Source organism: Haematobia irritans, chromosome 3 (genome assembly GCF_050003625.1).
Source record: "Haematobia irritans isolate KBUSLIRL chromosome 3, ASM5000362v1, whole genome shotgun sequence".
In the NCBI taxonomy this organism is placed as follows: Eukaryota; Metazoa; Arthropoda; class Insecta; order Diptera; family Muscidae; genus Haematobia; species Haematobia irritans.
Window position 1 is genome coordinate 205,674,780 of NC_134399.1, and position 22,129 is coordinate 205,696,908.

The following is a 22,129-nucleotide window of genomic DNA, read 5'->3' on the forward strand; positions in this document are numbered from 1 at the left end:
AATCCTTTCCCTCGTTGCCCTAGCAAGATACCCCGAAAATAAAAGCTATGGAATGAGGTTATGACATGTATATAGGTTCTGTCTGATCGGTATATTCCGAACTGTTTCCATTACTATATTACTAATTTGCGCTTAGTAAATTGGTACGATTTTAGCTAAGTCCATTTACCTCAATAGAATGTTTCCTCTCGTTTGCTCCTCCTATTTTGTTTTTTTTTCTTTCTAACATCCCAAATAGGTTCATAACTTTTTCTATTCAATTTAATTGAATAGAAAAACTCTTCTTTGCGGCATGTAAATCGCCCAAGGAATGCAATGAAATAAGAAAACAAAAACGGCAACATAACAACCAAACTTTCTAACCAAAAAAATGACGAAAACTAAAACGAACTTCAACATAAAAGAAGCAAAAAAGATGTTGAAAACTATTCAACAAAAATATCAACTTTAATGAAATGGCAAAATATTTCAGATTTGGAGAATTGTTTTTTTTTACCAAAACTTTTGCAACTATCCGTATTGGTTTTAATACAGGTATTATTTATAAAGTTTTAATTGGGATATTTTTTTCGTATTTATTCAAGGACAGTGGATGTAAAATACAGATCAATTTCGATATGTTCAATTTTCATCTCTTGTGAGAAAGAGTGTCTATGAAGGTCATTAAATTTGTGTGTCTCAATACGTTTTTGACAATGTTTTTAGTTGTTGTATATTTTGCAAATTCTGCACTAAAAAAGCATGGCTTCACACTAATTAATTTGGTATTGATTTTGAGCCAAAGAACACAATTTTCTATAGAAATAAAATTTTGGCAAAATTTTCTACAGAATGAAAATTATGACAAAATTTTCTATAGAAATAAAATTTTGACAAAATTTTCTATAGAAATAAAATTTTGACAAAATATTCTATAGAAATAAAATTTTGACAAATTTTCTATAGAAATAAAATTTTGACAAAATTTTCTATGGAAATAAAATGTTAACAAAATTTTCTATGGAAATAAAATGTTAACAACATTTTCTATGGAAATAATATTTTGACAAAATTTTCTATAGAAATAAAATTTTGACAAAATTTCCAATGGAAATAAAATTTTAACAAAATTTTCTATAGAAATAAAATTTTGACAAAATGTTCTATAGAAATAACATTTTGACAAAATTTTCAAAAGAAAAAAAATTTTGACAAAATTTTCTATAGAAATAAAATGTTGACAAAATTTTCTATAGAAATAAAATTTTGAAAAAATTTTCTATAGAACTAAAATTTTAACAAAATTTTCTATGGAAATAAAATTTTAACAAAATTTTGTACAGAAATAAAATTTTGACAAAATTTTCTGCAGAAATAAAATTTTGACAAAATTTTATATAGAAATAAATTTTTGACTCAATATTCTATAGAAATAAAATTTTGACAAGATTTTCTTTAGAAATAAAATGTTGACAAGATTTCCTTTAGAAATAAAATTTTAACATAATTTTCTATAGAAATAAAATTTTGACAAAATTTTCTATAGAAATAAAATTATGGCAAAATTTTCTATAGAAATAAAATTTTGGCAAAATTTTCTATAGAAATAAAATTTTGGCAAAATTTTCTATAGAAATAAAATTTTGGCAAAATTTTCTATAGAACTAAACTTTTGGCAAAATTTTCTATGGAAATAAAATATTAACAAAATTTCCAATTGAAATAAAATTTAACAAAATTTTCTATGGAAATAAAATTTTGACAAAATTTTCTATAGAAATAAATTTTTGACAAAATTTTGTATAGAAATAACATTTTGACAAAATTTTATATAGAAATAAAATTTCGACAAAATTTTTTATAGAAATAAAATTTCGAAAAAATTTTTTATAGAAATAAAATTTTAACAAAATTTCCAATGGAAATAAAATTTTGACAAAATTTTCTATAGAAATAAAATTTTGACAAAATTTTCTATAGAAATAAAATTTTGACAAAATTTTTTTTATAAATAAAATTTTGACAAATTTTCTATAGAAATAAAATTTTGACAAAATTTTCTATGGAAATAAAATTTTAACAAAATTTCCAATGGAAATAAAATTTTTACAAAATTTTCTATAGAAATAAAATTTTTACAAAATTTTCTATGGAAATAAAATGTTAACAAAATTTTCTATGGAAATAAAATGTTAACAACATTTTCTATGGAAATAATATTTTGACAAAATTTTCTATAGAAATAAAATTTTGACAAAATTTCCAATGGAAATAAAATTTTAACAAAATTTTCTATAGAAATAAAATTTTGACAAAATTTCCAATGGAAATAAAATTTTAACAAAATTTTCTATAGAAATAAAATTTTGACAAAATGTTCTATAGAAATAACATTTTGACAAAATTTTCAATAGAAAAAAAATTTGACAAAATTTTCTATAGAAATAAAATGTTGACAAAATTTTCTATAGAAATAAAATTTTGAAAAAATTTTCTATAGAACTAAAATTTTAACAAAATTTTCTATGGAAATAAAATTTTAACAAAATTTTGTACAGAAATAAAATTTTGACAAAATTTTCTAAAGAAATAAAATTTTGACAAAATTTTATATAGAAATAAATTTTTGACTTAATATTCTATAGAAATAAAATTTTGACAAGATTTTCTTTAGAAATAAAATGTTGACAAGATTTCCTTTAGAAATAAAATTTTAACAAAATTTTCTATAGAAATAAAATTTTGACAAAATTTTCTATAGAAATAAAATTATGGCAAAATTTTCTATAGAAATAAAATTTTGGCAAAATTTTCTATAGAAATAAAATTTTGGCAAAATTTTCTATAGAAATAAACTTTTGGCAAAATTTTCTATGGAAATGAAATATTAAAAAAATTTCCAATTGAAATAAAATTTAACAAAATTTTCTATGGAAATAAAATTTTGACAAAATTTTCTATAGAAATAAATTTTTGACAAAATTTTGTATAGAAATAACATTTTGACAAAATTTTATATAGAAATAAAATTTCGACAAAATTTTTTATAGAAATAAAATTTCGAAAAAATTTTTTATAGAAATAAAATTTTAACAAAATTTCCAATGGAAATAAAATTTTGACAAAATTTTCTATAGAAATAAAATTTTGACAAAATTTTCTATAGAAATAAAATTTTGACAAAAGTTTCTATGGAAATAAAATTTTAACAAAATTTCCAATGGAAATAAAATTTTTACAAAATTTTCTATAGAAATAAAATTTTTAAAAATTTTCTATAGAAATAACATTTTGACAAACTTTTTTATAGAAATAAATTTTTGACTCAATATTCTATAGAAATAAAATTTTGACAAGATTTTCTTTAAAAATAAAATGTTGACAAGATTTTCTTTAGAAAAAATATTTTAACAAAATTTTCTATATAAATAAAATTTTTACAAAATTTTCTATAGAAATAAAATTTTGACAAATTTTTTTATAGAAATAAAATTTTGACAACATTTTCTATAGAAATAACAAAAAATAATATAAAAAAATGTTGACACAATTTTCTATAGAAATAAAGTTTAGAGAGAAATTTCTATAGAATTAAAATTTTGGGAAAATTTTCAATAGAAATGGAATATATATAAACAACAAATGAAATTTTAACAACATATTCTATAGAAATAAAATTTTGACAAAATTTTCTATAGAAATAAAATTTTGACAAAATTTTTTATAAAAATAACTTTTTTTCCAAAATTTTCTGTAGAAATTAAATTTTGTCAAAATTTTCTATAGAAATAAAATTTTAACAAAATTTTCTATAGAAAAAACAAGTAAGGAAAGTCTAAAGTCGGGCGGGGCCGACTATATTATACCCTGAACCACTTTGTAGATCTAAATTTTCGATACCATATCACATCCGTCAAATGTGTTGGGTGCTATACATACATTTAAATATCACTCGATTTGGACAGAATTTGATAGACTTTTACAAAATCTATAGACTCAAAATTTAAGTTGGCTAATGCACTAGGGTGGAACACAATTTTAGTAAAAAAATATGGGAACCATTTAAATCTGAAGCAATTTTAAAGAAACTACGGAAAAGGTTGTTAGAAGTTTAGGAAACTTAGAGTCATTTTTACAACTTTTCGACTAAGCAGTGGCGATTTAACAAGGAAAATGTTGGTATTTTGACCATTTTTGTCGAAATCAGAAAAACATATATATGGGATCTATATCTAAATCTGAACCGATTTCAATCAAATTCGGCACACATGACTACATTACTAATTGTATTCCTAGTGCAAAATTTCAACCAAATTGGGCCAAAACTCTGGCTTCTGGGGCCATATAAGTGCATATCGGGTGAAAGATATATATGGGAGCTATATCTAAATCTGAACCGATTTCAATAAAATTTGGCACAGTTGACTATAGCACTAATTGTACTCCTAGTGCAAAATTTCAACTAAATTCGGCCAAAACTCTGGCTGCTGGGTCCATATTAGTGCATATCGGGCGAAAGATATATATGGGAGCTATATCTAAATCTGAACCGATTTCTTCCAAAATCAACAGGGTTCTATTCTGACCCAAATTAGGAACATGTGCCAAATTTGAAGGCGATTGGACCTAAATTGCGACCTAGACTTTGATCACAAAAATGTGTTCACAGACAGACGGACGAACGGACGGACATGATTATATCGACTCAGGGATCCACCCTGAGCATTTTTGCCAAAGACACCATGTGTTTATCTCGTCTCCTTCTGGGTGTTACAAACATATGCACTAACTTATAATACCCTGTTCCACAGTGTGGCGCAGCGTATAAAAATTTAACAAAATTTTCTATTGAAATAAAATTTTATCAAAATTTTCTATAGAAATCAAATTTTGACTAAATTTTCTATAAAAATAAAGTTCTGACAATTTTTTATAGAATTAAAATTTTGAAAAAAATGTTCAAGATAAAATTTTGACAAAATTTTCTATAGAAATAAAATTTTGACAAAATTTTCTATAAAAATAAAGTTTTGACAAATTTTTCTAGAGAAATAAAATGTTGACAAAATTTTCTATAGAAATAAAATTTTGACAAAATTTTCTATAGAAATAAAATTTTGACAAAATTTTCTATGGAAATAAAATTTTAACAAAATTTTCTATGGAAATAAAATTTTAACAAAATTTTCTACAGAAATAAAATTTTGAAAAAATTTTATATAGAAATAAAATTTTGAAAAAATTTTATATAGAAATAAAATTTTGACAAAATTTTATATAGAAATAAAATTTTGACAAAATTTTATATAGAAATAAAGTTCTGACAATTTTTTATAGAATTAAAATTTTGAAAAAAATGTTCAAGATAAAATTTTGACAAAATTTTCTATAGAAATAAAATTTTGACAAAATTTTCTATAAAAATAAAGTTTTGACAAATTTTTCTAGAGAAATAAAATGTTGACAAAATTTTCTATAGAAATAAAATTTTGACAAAATTTTCTATGGAAATAAAATTTTAACAAAATTTCCAATGGAAATAAAATTTTTACAAAATTTTCTATAGAAATAAAATTTTTAAAAATTTTCTATAGAAATAACATTTTGACAAACTTTTTTATAGAAATAAATTTTTGACTCAATATTCTATAGAAATAAAATTTTGACAAGATTTTCTTTACAAATAAAATGTTGACAAGATTTTCTTTAGAAAAAATATTTTAACAAAATTTTCTATATAAATAAAATTTTTACAAAATTGTCTATAGAAATAAAATTTTGACAAATTTTTTTATAGAAATAAAATTTTGACAACATTTTCTATAGAAATAACAAAAAATAATATAAAAAAATGTTGACACAATTTTCTATAGAAATAAAGTTTAGAGAGAAATTTCTATAGAATTAAAATTTTGGGAAAATTTTCAATAGAAATGGAATATATATAAACAACAAATGAAATTTTAACAACATATTCTATAGAAATAAAATTTTGACAAAATTTTCTATAGAAATAAAATTTTGACAAAATTTTTTATAAAAATAACTTTTTTTCCAAAATTTTCTGTAGAAATTAAATTTTGTCAAAATTTTCTATAGAAATAAAATTTTAACAAAATTTTCTATAGAAAAAACAAGTAAGGAAAGTCTAAAGTCGGGCGGGGCCGACTATATTATACCCTGAACCACTTTGTAGATCTAAATTTTCGATACCATATCACATCCGTCAAATGTGTTGGGTGCTATACATACATTTAAATATCACTCGATTTGGACAGAATTTGATAGACTTTTACAAAATCTATAGACTCAAAATTTAAGTTGGCTAATGCACTAGGGTGGAACACAATTTTAGTAAAAAAATATGGGAACCATTTAAATCTGAAGCAATTTTAAAGAAACTACGGAAAAGGTTGTTAGAAGTTTAGGAAACTTAGAGTCATTTTTACAACTTTTCGACTAAGCAGTGGCGATTTAACAAGGAAAATGTTGGTATTTTGACCATTTTTGTCGAAATCAGAAAAACATATATATGGGATCTATATCTAAATCTGAACCGATTTCAATCAAATTCGGCACACATGACTACATTACTAATTGTATTCCTAGTGCAAAATTTCAACCAAATTGGGCCAAAACTCTGGCTTCTGGGGCCATATAAGTGCATATCGGGCGAAAGATATATATGGGAGCTATATCTAAATCTGAACCGATTTCAATAAAATTTGGCACAGTTGACTATAGCACTAATTGTACTCCTAGTGCAAAATTTCAACTAAATTCGGCCAAAACTCTGGCTGCTGGGTCCATATTAGTGCATATCGGGCGAAAGATATATATGGGAGCTATATCTAAATCTGAACCGATTTCTTCCAAAATCAACAGGGTTCTATTCTGACCCAAATTAGGAACATGTGCCAAATTTGAAGGCGATTGGACCTAAATTGCGACCTAGACTTTGATCACAAAAATGTGTTCACAGACAGACGGACGAACGGACGGACATGATTATATCGACTCAGGGATCCACCCTGAGCATTTTTGCCAAAGACACCATGTGTTTATCTCGTCTCCTTCTGGGTGTTACAAACATATGCACTAACTTATAATACCCTGTTCCACAGTGTGGCGCAGCGTATAAAAATTTAACAAAATTTTCTATTGAAATAAAATTTTATCAAAATTTTCTATAGAAATCAAATTTTGACTAAATTTTCTATAAAAATAAAGTTCTGACAATTTTTTATAGAATTAAAATTTTGAAAAAAATGTTCAAGATAAAATTTTGACAAAATTTTCTATAGAAATAAAATTTTGACAAAATTTTCTATAAAAATAAAGTTTTGACAAATTTTTCTAGAGAAATAAAATGTTGACAAAATTTTCTATAGAAATAAAATTTTGACAAAATTTTCTATGGAAATAAAATTTTAACAAAATTTTCTATGGAAATAAAATTTTAACAAAATTTTCTACAGAAATAAAATTTTGAAAAAATTTTATATAGAAATAAAATTTTGACAAAATTTTATATAGAAATAAAATTTTGACAAAATTTTATATAGAAATAAAATTTTGACAAAATTTTCTATGGAAATAAATTTTTGACAAAATTTTCTATATAAATAAAACTTTGAAAAATTTTCTATAGAAATAACATTTTGACAAAATTTTCTATAGAAATAACATTTTGACAAAATTTTCTATGGAAATAAAATTTTAACAAAATTTTCAATGGAAATAAAATTTTAACAAAATTTTATATAGAAATAAAATTTCGAAAAAAATTTATAGAAATCAAATTTCGACAAAATTTTTTACAGAAATAAATTTTTGACTCAATATTCTATAGAAATAAATTTTTGACTCAATATTAAATAGAAATAAAATTATGACAAAATTTTCTATAGAAATAAAATTTTGACAAAATTTTCTATAGAAATAAAATGTTGACAAAATTTTCTATAGAAACAAAATTTTGACAAAATTTTCTATAGTAACAAAATTTTGACAAAATTTGCTATAAAAATGAAATTTTAAGAAAATTTTCTAAATATATAAAAGTTTGACAAAAATTTCTATAGAAATAAAATTTTGACAAAATTTTTTTATAGAAATAAAATTTTGACAAAATGTTCTATAGAAACAAAATTTTGACAAAATTTTCTGTAACAATAAAATTTTGACAACATTTTCTATAACAATAAAATTTTCTATAAAAATAAAATTTTGACAAAATGTTCTATAGAAATCAAATTTTATTAAAGTTTTCTATAGAAATAAAATTTTGACAAAATTTTCTATAGAAATATAATTTTGTCAAAATTTTCTATATATATTTATATACAAAAATTTTATATATATTTTCTCAATTATTTAAGCCAAGTTGACCTTAGTCAAACAAAATTGTTGTTTTTTTTTATGTAAAGACACTCAGTTTTAAGACGAATCAATGATAAAATGACTTCATGGATAAGTTTGTCTTTTGGGGAAGAAAAAAACTTTATATCTTTATATATATTTTTAGGTAATGAAATCTTTGGCCTTAGGATATATTTTTAGGATTAATATGATAATCCTTGAACTAATTTGAAGTGTAGATTTTGCTATCAATGTTTCTGTTAGCTGTAGTATTTTTAGCCCCAACGTCCTATGTACATGGCTGTAACATTTTTGCAGTAATTTTCATATTAAGTTTCATGATTACCCTCATTTTTATATTTCTGGTAGCAGTTTCCAAATTAATTGTTCAAATATTTTTTATTATTTTCAACTTACATTGACCTCCCACATAATCTAAAAAATATAATCACAACTCACCTGCAAAGAGAAAGAAAATAAAAATTGTTATTAAATTTAATTGAAGTTTATAGCAGAAAATTTATCATAATACAATCAAAAATAAAATATTACTACAAAACAAACGTCTGCTGCCATTTTGTCTTTCACAAACAATTTATCTATTTTCATAAATTAATTAAATCAAATCCCCATTGAATTAATAGAATAAAAAACCGAAACCATATCTTTATATCTATGGATAGTAACTCATTTATTAAACTCACAATGGCCACACAAAAATATTTCACCTATCAAACTAATCGACACGTGCCATTTATCTTCGATGAAAATGGAAAATGCGTTTCCATGGCCACTACTACTGTGCCATGGGACATAAAACTAAGAAAAACAAGACACTTCAATAAGATTAATGACTGTTGATATCTTGACAAAAATAAAAGCCCACTTCCCTACGAAAGAGAATTTCATGGAACAACAATCCTTACATACTTCAGTTCTTTACATGCCACTCAATCATAACTACTGGCAACATGACGTTTACAATGAGGAGAAAGACACAAACCCATCACAGGACCAAAGCACTTAGAATTTTTCTCAATCTTTATTCATGGAAAACCTAAATGTCTACATATTTGTGTCATTCATTCTGGGCGAAAAAAAAACTTCTTACAAGAAAAATATTTTCTTTTTTTTTTTTGCACATATCAGAGAGATAAAACCAAATTTGATGTCAGACGAAAACCACATATCATGTCATACTAAAGTAAGACAACAGCAACAACAATTGAAGATGAGAATGATAAAAAAAGCAAGAAAAACAATTTCTTATGTCAAATGATACAGGCGAATTACCAAACATGATAAAGAGTATCACATAACACAACATCAGAAGATATCAAACTAAATCCTCAAGTACAATATATGAGATGACGCATAATAATAGGGTGGGGTATGGGAAAGAAGTTTTCTGTTAAAATCAAAAATAATGGTACTATACAAAGTAATTGTGATAGAGAGAACTAAAGCCACGTTAACTCCATTTTAGTTCATTGAAAACAATATGTTGATTTCTCCAATATAAGAAGATTTCCTTGATATTAAAAATTTTTTGAATATGTTGGTTAACCCTTAAATGCACACGATCACAGATTCCTCCGAAAAAAAAATATATAATATGCAAAATAGTAAATACCACATTAAAACAAGTATATACGGCCATAAGTTCGGCCAGACCAAATCTTAAGTACCCTCCACCATACATTGCGTAGAAACTCCTACGAAAGACTGACATCCACAATCGAATTACTTGGGTTGTGGTATCTTAAAACTTCTTAACATCGTTTTCTAAATTGTGAGTTAGTCTATACGTGGGTATATTAGACCAAAAAGTATGTATAGGTAAGTCTACAAATAATAACGAATCGATATGGACTTTTGCACGGTACGTAGAGAGCCTGAATTGAAATATGGGGGTCGCTTATATGGGGTTATATACAATTATGAACTTGATATGGACCAATTTTTGTGTGATTAGGGATCGATTTATCTGAGGGCTATATATAAAGGGTGATACGGTCAAAATTTGGTCAAGGGAAAACGCGTGTAAATCGGTGAAATCGTTTATTTAAAAAATCAAATTAAATTTCTTTTTCAAGTTCAATTAGTATAAAATTCAGAAAAAATATTCAGTTAGGCTTTCGCTTTTCCAAATCCGAATTGCCGGGCCTCACGCTTGACACCTGCCATCAGATTTTGTACAGCCACCTTGTCCACCTTCTTCGCCGCAGAAAGCCAGTTTGCCTTGAACTGCTGCTCGTCCTTAGCAGTTTTTTTGGTCTTCTTTAGGTTCCGCTTGACAATAGCCCAGTATTTCTCAATTGGGCGGAGCTCTGGCGTATTGGGAGGGTTCTTGTCCTTGGAAACCACCTGCACGTTCTTGGCGGCGTACCACTCCATGGCCTTTTTACCGTAATGGCAAGATACCAAATCCGGCCAAAACAGTACGGAACAACCGTGTTTCTTCAGGGAAGGCAGCAGACGTTTATTCAAACACTCTTTCACGCAAATTTCTTGGTTGACAGTCCCGCAAGCTATGAAAATGCTGCTTTTCAAGCCACAGGTACAGATGGCTTGCCAAACCAGATATTTCGTTGCGAACTTTGGCAGTTTTATGTGCTTGAAAATATCTGCTACCTTTCCCCTTCCTTTTGCCGTATAAAACTCCTGTCCCGGAAGCTATTTGTAGTCGGCTTTGACGTAGGTTCGTCGTCGTCCATTACCACGCAGTCAAACTTCGTCAGCATCGTCGTGTACAGCCTCCGGGATCGCGCTTTGGCCGTCGTATTTTGTTTATCATCGCGATTTGGAGTCACTACCTTCTTGTAAGTCGATAGTCCGGCTCGTTTTTTGGCTCGATGCGCGGTTGTAGACGATACACCCAACTTATTTGCGGCATCTCGGAGAGAAAGGTTAGGGTTTCGCTTGAAACTACCGGCAACTCTCTTTGTCGTCTCAGCGGCTTCCGGTTTTCGATTTCCCCCCGATCCAGACAAACGTTCCCCAAACACTTTAATTACATTTGTAACGGTTGATTTTGCAACTTTTAGCGATTTTGCCAGCTTTGCGTGCGAGTAGCTCGGATTTTCGCGATGCGCGAGCAAAATTTTGATACGCTGCTATTCTTGCTTGGACGGCATTTTGACAACTGAAGAGTGAATTCCAAAATCAAAATAGGAGCAACATTCTACACACACACACCCTCAAAATGAGGGGTGTTCAGGTTTTTTAAATGCAAAATTGAAAGAAATACGTCAAGTTTATATTGAACAAATTTTGACCGTATCACCCTTTAACTATATGAACCTAGTTAGACATGGTTGTTAGGTTAGTTAGGTTAGGTTAGGGGCAGCCCGATGTATCAGGCTCACTTAGACTATTCAGTCCATTGTGATACCACATTGGTGAACTTCTCTCTTATCACTGAGTGCTGCCCGATTCCATGTTAAGCTCAATGACAAGGGACCTCCTTTTTATTGCCGAGTCCGAACGGCGTTCCACATTGCAGTGAAACCACTTAGAGAAGTTTTGAAACACTCAGAAATGTCACCAGCATTACTGAGGTGGGATAATCCACCGCTGAAAAACTTTTTGGTGTTCGGTCGAAGCAGGAATCGAACCCACGACCTTGTGTATGCAAGGCGGGCATGCTAACCATTGCACCACCATTGCACCACAGTAGACATGGTTGTTAACGGCCATATACAAGCACAATGTACCAAATTTCAACTGACTCGTATGAAATTTGCTCCCCCAAGAGGCTCCAAAACCAAATCTCGGGATCGGTTTATATGGGTGCTACATATGATTATGGACTGATATGGACCACTTTTGGCATGGCTGTTAAATATCATATACTACCACCACGTACCAAATTTCAACCAGATTGGATGAATTTTGCTTCTCCAAAAGGCACCGGAGGTTAAATCTGGGGATCGGTTTATACGGGGGCTATATATAATTATGGACTGATATGAACCAATTCCTGCATGGTTGTTGGATACCATATACTAACATCATGTACCAAATTTCAACAGAATCGGATGAATTTTGCTCTTCCAAAGGGGCTCCGGAGGTCACATCTGGGGATCGGTTTATATGGGGGCTATATATAATTATGGGCCGATTTCGACCAATTTTTGCATGGGTATTTGAGGCAATATATGTTATGTTGAAATTGAAAGTTTATTGAAATTTTTATTATTCAATGTAAAAAAATTAATATTCAATTCCCGATGAATTTGGAAAATTTTTGTTATATCTCAGCGTATAGTTTAGTCATAAATTGGTAAATATTTGTATACCTTGCGCCACACTGTGGAACAGGGTATTATAAGTTAGTGCATATGTTTGCAACACCCAGAAGGAGACGAGATAGACACATGGTGTCTTTGGCAAAAATGCTCAGGGTGGGCTGAGTCGATATAGCCATGTCCGCCTGTCCGTGAACACATTTTTGTAATCAAAGTCTAGGTCGCAGTTTAAGTCCAATCGACTTCAAATTTGGCACAAGTATATGTTTTGGCTCAGAATAGAACCCTATTGATTTTGAAAGAAATCGGTTCAGATTTAGATATAGTTCCCATATATATATATTTCGCCCGATATGGACTTATATAGTACCAGAAGCCAGAGTTTTATGCTAATTTGCTTAAAATTTTGCACAAGAAGAACAATTAGTACTGTACTCAAGTGTGCCAAATTTTATTGAAATCGGTTCAGGTTTAGATATAGCTCCCATATATATCGTTCGCCCGATTTGCACTCATATGACCACAGTGGTCAATCTTTTATTCCGATTTAATTTTGCACAGGGAGTAGAATTAGCATTGTAGGTATGCGTGCCAAATTTGGTTGAAATCGGTTCAAATTTAGATATATCTCGCGTATATAGCTTTCGCCCGATTTACACTCATATGACCACAGAGGCCAATTTTTAACTCCGATTTAATTGAAATGTTGCACAGGGAATAGAATTAGCATTGTAGCTATGCGTGCTAAATTTGGTTGAAATCGGTTCAGATTTACATATAGCTCCTATATATATGTTTTTCTGATTTCGACAAAAATGGTTAAAATACCAACATTTTCCTTGTAAAGTCGCCACTGCTTAGTCGAAAAGTTGTAAAAATGACTATAATTTTCCTAAACTTCTAATACATAATAGGTTGGCTGATAAGTCCCCGGTCTAACAAAGAAAAACACATTTTTTTGTCAAAATTCGTTTTTATTATATAACATAGTTCTCTTCAAGAGCGATACAACGATTATAACGACCTTCCAATTGTTTGATATCATTTTGGTAGTACTCCTTCAGTTTTGCCTCAAAATAGGCCTCAGTTTCGGCGATCACCTCTTCATTGCAGCCAAATTTTTTCCCTGCGAGCATCCTTTTGAGGTCTGAGAACAAGAAAAAGTCGCTGGGGGCCAGATCTGTAGAATACGGAGGGTGGGGAAGCAATTCGAAGCAAAATTCATGAATTTTTGACATCGTTCTCAATGACTTGTGGCACGGTGCGTTGTCTTGGTGGAACAACACTTTTTATACCCTCCACCATAGGATGGGGGGTATATTAACTTTGTCATTCCGTTTGTAACACATCGAAACATTGCTCCAAGACCCCATAAAGTATATATTCTGGGTCGTGGTGAATTTCTGAGTCGATCTGAGCATGTCCGTCCGTCTGTTGAAATCACGCTAGCTTCCGAACGAAACAACCTATCGACTTAAAACTTGGCACAAGTAGTTGTTATTGATGTAGGTCGGATGGTATTGCAAATGGGCCATATCGGTCCACTTTTACGTATAGCCCCCATATAAACGGACCCCCAAATTTGACTTGCGAGGCCTCTAAGAGAAGCAAATTTCATCCGATCCGGCTGAAATTTGGTACATGGTGTGAGTATATGGTCTCTAATAACCATGTACAAATTGGTCCACATCGGTCCATAATTATATATAGTGCCCATATAAACCGATCCCCCGATTTGGCTTGCAGAGCCTCTAAGAGAAACAATTTTCATCCGATCCGACTGAAATTTGGTACATGATGTTAGTATATGGTCTCTAACAACCATGCGAAAATTGGTCAATATCGGTCCATAATTATATATAGCCCCCATATAAACCGATCTACAGATTTGGCTTGCGGAGCCTATAAGAGAAGCAAATTTCATCCGATCCGGCTGAAATTTGGTACATGGTGTTAGTATATGGTATCTAACAACCATGCAAAAATTGGTTCACATCGGTCCATAATTATATATAGCCCCCATATAAACCGATCTCCCGATTTGGCTTGCGGAGCCTCTAAGAGAAGCAAATTTCATCCGACCTGGCTGAAATTTGGTACATGGTGTGAGTATATGGTCTCTAATAACCATGCAAAAATTGGTCCACATCGGTCCATAATTATATATAGTCCCCATATAAACCGATCCCCTGATTTGGCTTGCAGAGCCTCTAAGAGAAACAATTTTCATCCGATCCGGCTGAAATTTGGTACATGATGTTAGTATATGGTCTCTAATAACCATGCGAAAATTGGTCAATATCGGTCCATAATTATATATAGCCCCCATATAAACCGATCTACAGATTTGCCTTGCGGAGCCTATAAGAGAAGCAAATTTCATCCGATCCGGCTGAAATTTGGTACATGGTGTTAGTATTTGGCCTCTAACAACCACGCAAAAATTGGTCCATATCGGTCCATAATTATATATAGCCCCCATATAAACCGATCACCAGATTTGACCTCCGGAGCCTCTTAGAAGACCAAAATTCATCTGATTCAGTTGAAATTTGGTACGTGATGTTAATATATGGCCTCAAACACCCATGCAAAAATTGGTCGATATCGGTCCATAATTATATATAGGCCCCATATAAACCGATCCCCAGATTTGACCTCCGGAGCACCTTGGAAGAGCAAAATTCTTCCCATTCGGTTGAAATTTGGTACGTGATGTTAGTATGGGGTATCCAACAACCATGCAGGAATTGGTTCCTATCAGTCCATAATAATATATAGCTCTCATATAAACCGATCTCCAGATTTGACCTCCGGTGCCTTTTGGAGAAGCAAAATTCATCCGATCTGGTTGAAATTTGGTACGTGGTAGTAGCATATGATATTTAACAACCATGTGAGTTGAAATTTGTGGATGACAGTCTTTCGTAGAAGTTTCTACGCAATCCATGGTGGAGGGTACATAAGATTCGGCCTGACCGAACTTATGGCCGTATATACTTGTTTCTTCTTCATATGGGGCCGTTTTGCCGCGATTTCGACCTTCAAACGCTACAATAGCGCCATATAATATTCACTGTTGATGGTTTTTCCCTTCTCAAGATAATCGATAAAAATTATTCCATGCGCATCCCAAAAAACGGAGGTCATTACTTTGCCAGCGGACTTTTGAGTCTTTCCAAGCTTCGGTCGCTGTCCACTCAGCTGACAGTCAATTGAACTCAGGAGTGTAGTGATGGAGCCATGTTTCATCCATTGTCACATATCGATGGAAAAACTCGGGTGTATTACGAGTTAACAGCTGCAAACACCGCTCAGAATCATCAACACGTTGTTGTTGTGAGCTCGCGCGGCACCCATTTTGCACAGAGCTTCCGCATATCCAAATATTGATGAATGATATGACCAACACATTCCTTTGATATCTTTAAGGCCTCTGCTATCTCGATCAACTTCATTTTACGGTCATTCAAAATCATTTTGTGGATTTTTTTGATATTTTGTCGGTAACTACCTCTTTCGGGCGTCCACTGCGTTCACCGTCCTCCGTGCTCATTACACCACCAGTATTTTATCAAAACACGAAATTCCTTTTTTTCCATTTTTTTCACAATAACAAAAGTTGCTTCACAAAAGACGCTCTATCTCACAAACTAATTGACTTACAGACGTCAAATTTTGACACGAATCATTTGAAGGCTGGTACTATATAAAAATAATATGCATTTAATACTAGCGATGCCATCTATGTGTCAGACCGGGGAGTTATCAGCCAACCTTATAAAAACATAAACCATTATGTATAGCACCCAACAAATTTTATGGATTTGAAATGGTATATTACCGTCGGCTCCGCCCGACTTTAGTATTTCCTTACTTGTTCTGTTTTACAAAAAGCAACAAAATAATAATATTTCTCTCTAGTATTTCTGCAGTTTATGCATGTAATATTATATGCACACACACATAGCTCTCAATTATCTCAGCCATAACACAGTAAAGTAGCATGCGCTCTATATTACAAAATAGAGCAAGAAGATCCCTAAACAGATAACCGAAGAAACTAAAGCATTACAGACGACAACACATTTTCGTCAAGCTTTACGGTTTGTGATTAATGTCCTGGATACTTGAAACTGCTGGGATTTAAATTATAAAATACAGCGGCAATAATTTTTTAATAAACTAAAAATGATACTACAAAAATTGTAATACAGGACATTTGAGGTTAAAGCTCTTAAAAACAAGTCTCAGTTTCAAGGGAAATAAATTTCTTGGATTCAAAATGCTACGCATTTTTTTTTAGGAAATGATACAAGATTAAATGTATAAAGTTCACACTGGTATATCGCCAAAATAGAAATGACAGATATTATTGCTTTATAGATAGCTCGTTATATTGTTTAATAGCAAACGAAAGCTTTTCCATCTGGGTTTATATTAATTCAATCGAATTATTGTGACCGCCAAGAGTCACTATCCATTCGTTTTCTTCGACTTGGCGTCGAAATAATTCCGATTTATAGTTAGCATGCCCGCCGTGAATGCAAGGGTCGTGTGTTCCATCACTGCTTCGACCGAACACCAAAAAATTTTTTGGCGGTAGATTATGTTTTTATATGTTATGGTGTCATTTCTGAGTGTTTTAGAGCTTCTCTAAGTGATGTCACTGGAATGTGAAACGCCGTTCGGACTCGGCTATGAAATGGAGGCCCCTTGTCATTGAGCTACAAACGGAATCGGGCAGCACTCAGTGATAAGGGAGAAGTTCGCCACTATGATATCGCAATGGCCTGAAATAATGGACTGTCACTAATCGTATACCTAACCTAACGGCGATTAGATATTTATTTATTGTTCGATTACTATCATCAGTCATTATCCAATAGAGGATATTAAAACAAAGTGCACAATTTTCTACAAATTTATGTAGCATAACATCTCAAGTTTTTTTTGTGTAAAAGTAGCAAACAATTTACAATACCACATACATACATATTAATATTAAAGTGAAATTGCACCAACATCAATGGCAAAATGAAGCCAACATCATTCAGTTTCATGTTGAACATAATGTTACCATGTTCGTTATAATTATACATGATATTGTTTTACAAGCTTGATATTTATTGCCCCAACATATTATAGTTGTACCCTTGTGGAAGTTATTCCGGAAATTATCTTCAATAAATTATGGTCTTATTTATTATGGGGTTACTAGAGTTGCAACAAGATAATGTAGAAAAGGAAAATTAAATTGAATAGACAACAATGAAAATAAAAGAGAAGGAATTAGAGCTCGACCGAAGCATCGGCTTCGGCATTCGGCCAAAAATCGATAATCGGCCACGAATCGGCCTTCGGTGTCAAGAGGTCGATTAACCGAAGCCGAAGCTTTTTATACCCTCCACCATAGGATGGGGGGTATATTAACTTTGTCATTCCGTTTGTAACACATCGAAATATTGCTCTAAGACCCCATAAAGTATATATATTCTGGGTCGTGGTGAAATTCTGAGTCGATCTGAGCATGTCCGTCCGTCCGTCCGCCTGTTGAAATCACGCTAACTTCCGAACGAAACAAGCTATCGACTTGAAACTTGGCACAAGTAGTTGTTATTGATGTAGGTCGGATGGTATTGCAAATGGGCCATATCGGTCCACTTTTACGTATAGCCCCATATAAACGGACCCCCAAAATTGACTTGCGAAGCCTCTAAGAGAAGCAAATTTCATCCGATCCGGCTGAAAATTGGTACATGGTGTTAGTATATGGTCTCTAACAACCATGCAAAAATTGGTCCACATCGGTCCATAATTATATATAGCCCCCCATATAAACCGATCCCCCGATTTGGCTTGCAGAGCCTCTAAAAGAAACAATTTTCATCCGATCTGGCTGAAATTTGGTACATGGTGTTAGTATATGATCTCTAACAACCATGCAAAAATTGGTTCACATCGGTCCATAATTACATATATCCCCCATATAAACCGATCCCCCGATTTGGCTTGCGGAGGCTCTAAGAGAAGCAAACTCCATCCGATCCAGCTGAAATTTGGTACATATTGTTAGTATATGGTCTCTAACAACCATACAAAAATTGGTCCACATCGGTCCATAATTATATATAGCCCCCATATAAACGGACCCCCAAAATTGGCTTGCGAGGCCTCTAAGAGAAGCAAATTTCATCTGATCCGGCTGAAATTTGGTACATGGTGTTAGTATATGGTCTCTAACAACCATGCGAAAATTGGTTCACATCGGTCCATAATTATATATAGCCCCCATATAAACCGATCCCCCGATTTGGCTTGCGGAGCCTCTAAGAGAAGCAAATTTCATCCGATCCGGCTGAAATTTGGTACATGGTGTTAGTATGTGGTCTCTAACAACCATGCAAAAATTGGTCCAGATCGGTCCATAATTATATATAGCCCCCATATAAACCGATCACCAGATTTGACCTTCAGAGCCTGTTGGAAGACCAATATTTATCTGATGCAGTTGAAATTTGGTACGTGATGTTAATATATGGCCTCAAACACCCATGCAAAAATTGGTCGATATCGGTCCATAATTATATATAGGCCCCAAATATAAACCGATCCCCAGATTTGACCTCCGGAGCACCTTGGAAGAGCAAAATTCTTCCCATTCGGTTGAAATTTGGTACGTGATGTTAGTATAGGGTATCCAACACCATGCAGGAATTGGTTCCTATCAGTCCATAATAATATATAGCTCCCATATAAACCGATCCCCAGATTTGACCTCCGGTGCCTTTTGGAGAAGCAAAATTCATCCGATCTGGTTGAAATTTGGTACGTGGTGGTAGTATATGATATTTAACAACCATGTGAGTTGAAATTTGTGGATGACAGTCTTTCGTAGAAGTTTCTACGCAATCCATGGTGGAGAGTACATAAGATTCGGCCTGGTCGAACTTACGGCCGTATATACTTGTAGAATAATTTATTTGATTTGTCCAAGTGTTGAATTTGTCTCGGTCAAAACTCCCAGTACAAATAAAAAAAAAATATATATAAAAAATCTTTTTTGTCATTATAGTATCAAACTACTGGGCTGAGTTACCTTTTATTGTTGTATTTATGCACTTGTTGAAACAATATTCTAATATTGAACTAAAACACGGCAAATTTCTTTAATTACAAATCGGAGGAAAATAATCGGCTTCGGCCGATTATTGCTTCGGCCAAAAAAAACCCGCTTCGGTTGAGCTCTAGAAGGAATGGTAGCTTTTGGTAAACTTGAATTTTTCCATAAAAAAAGAAAAACTTTTATCCTCACCTTATTGTCTCAATTAAATAATATAAATTATACGCTCCCCCCATATCTGGTCTATGGAGCGTATAATTCACAGCAATTCCCATTTATGTTGCTCATACCTCTGGGTAGTCCCATACCAAAAACTTTTTAATTTCACCAAAAGCCTTATCCCAACAATCATTTGCCAGATTATATTCTACAGGAAGTCTTCAAGGAAACACATCACAATTTCACTAGAGAAAAAAAAAAACAAAACAAAACAAAAAAAGGAGCAAACTTTCTAAAAGGATTTTTGGCAACACTTATCCAACTATGCCACATACTCAAATCCCCACCATCATAAAAAGTGAATATCAAGTAAATCCAAGCAACAGTAGACAACCAAAATGCTATCAGCTACTTGGTAAAAATGTCGAAAACTTTGAAACATAACCCCCAAGCTATATCTCCCCGCCCCCATTAGACACTTGTATAAATTTACACATGGAAGTGCATGTTATGCATTTGCCGAGCAACTTACAATGCAGATGTCATACACTGCAAGCCACTCATCCCCCCTTACCACCCTCAGCCTTGCCGTTGCTTTAGCATCTTTCTTGGCTTAAGTTTCGGCATGAAATGATGACATTTTCATTGTATTCTAACGAAAGAAAATTCACATATATTGTATGTGGAAGTTTAAAGATATGGAGTTTATTTACTGCTATATGTTTTAAATCGAAATTTTATTATATCTCCGATATATGATTATTGTTTTTGTTTTCTTTATTATTTTCGAAATGGTACCATTTGTTTGAGAAAAAAAAAAACAATATATATATGGGAACAAAAGTTCGGCCAAGCCAAATCTTAAATACTAGAGGTCTGCATCAAATACCTTTTCACTACATGTATGCAATTCGCTATCGAATATAGTACATACACTGTCTTTCTCTCAGAGTGCAAGTAGTGAAGTGAAGAGAACACTTACTTGTCAAATACCACTTAGAACTTATCCGCAACAATTGGAACATGTTGTATTTGGTACATGGAATACTCTATGAAGTTTTGTTCTCGCAACATACTCGACGTGATCACTCTGAGTACACTTCAATAAGAGAGAAAGAGGAATATGTGTTTGTTGGCAGTGAAGACATCAGAGTAGCAACAAGAAGTTACTCGTGACTTTTGGTGTTCATCAAAATGTGTACCATTGTTTTGCGTCTCTCTCAAATAGATGTACTCATGTAGCAAGTACATGTGTACTATGCATTTACAAATGGAATTGTGTAGACCTCTATTAAATACCCATGGAATGCTTACAGTTTTTTTTTAAAACATCTCTTCGTAATGGATTATAATAAAGCGTAATTTGTTTGCTATTATTTTTTGGCAACACCAACATTATTACCAAAATGCGTACTCTGGAAAGTTGACCAAAGATCAATTTTTTTTATCGAAAAATTGTGTCCCGGGACGAAGCTCATTTTTGAGCCCTAGAGTGAGATGCTATCCAACTTTTTTTGCCCAAAATGGAAGAGCTTGACTTTCATGAGAAGTTGTTTAAAATACGACGGTTTAACGTGCCACACATCACATGTAATAATGGAATAATTGAGAGGTGAATTCGGTGAAAATTTTATTTCACATTCCGGTCACCTAGATCGTGCGATTTAATGCCTTTAGGGACTATGTTAAAACTCATGTTCATACGGCCCAACTTTTTGTAAGTGTAAAAAGCTAAAAGCTCTCATGTAATTGAATTTTACAGAGGTCGTGTTTATTAAAATTATATGGATCTCTTATTTGCACGTTTTTTTATAAATTGGACGTAAATTTGCTTGAATTTTTTAGTCTTGAAAAATGTCCTCCTTTTTTCTAAGTATCGTGAAAACACTAACACTACTTAGATGTACTTGAAATTCCGATCTTCTTTAAAATACTCATTTTTGATAATCAATATGTTCTCATAACGGTTGCCACAGTTTGTAGAATTCTACAACAAATGGTACATTTTTGGTTGAATTTTGGAAGACTGATAAAATTCTTGATGTAGATTTTGACAAAATTTTCTATAGAAATAAAATGTAGACAAAATATTTTATAGAAATAAAATTTTGACAAAATTTTCTATAGAAATAAAATTTTGATAAAATTTTCTATAAGAATAAATATTTTGATAAATTTTTCTATAGAAAAAAAAATTGGACTAATTTTTCTATAGCAACGACAGTTTAACAAATTTTCTATAGAAATAACAAAAACG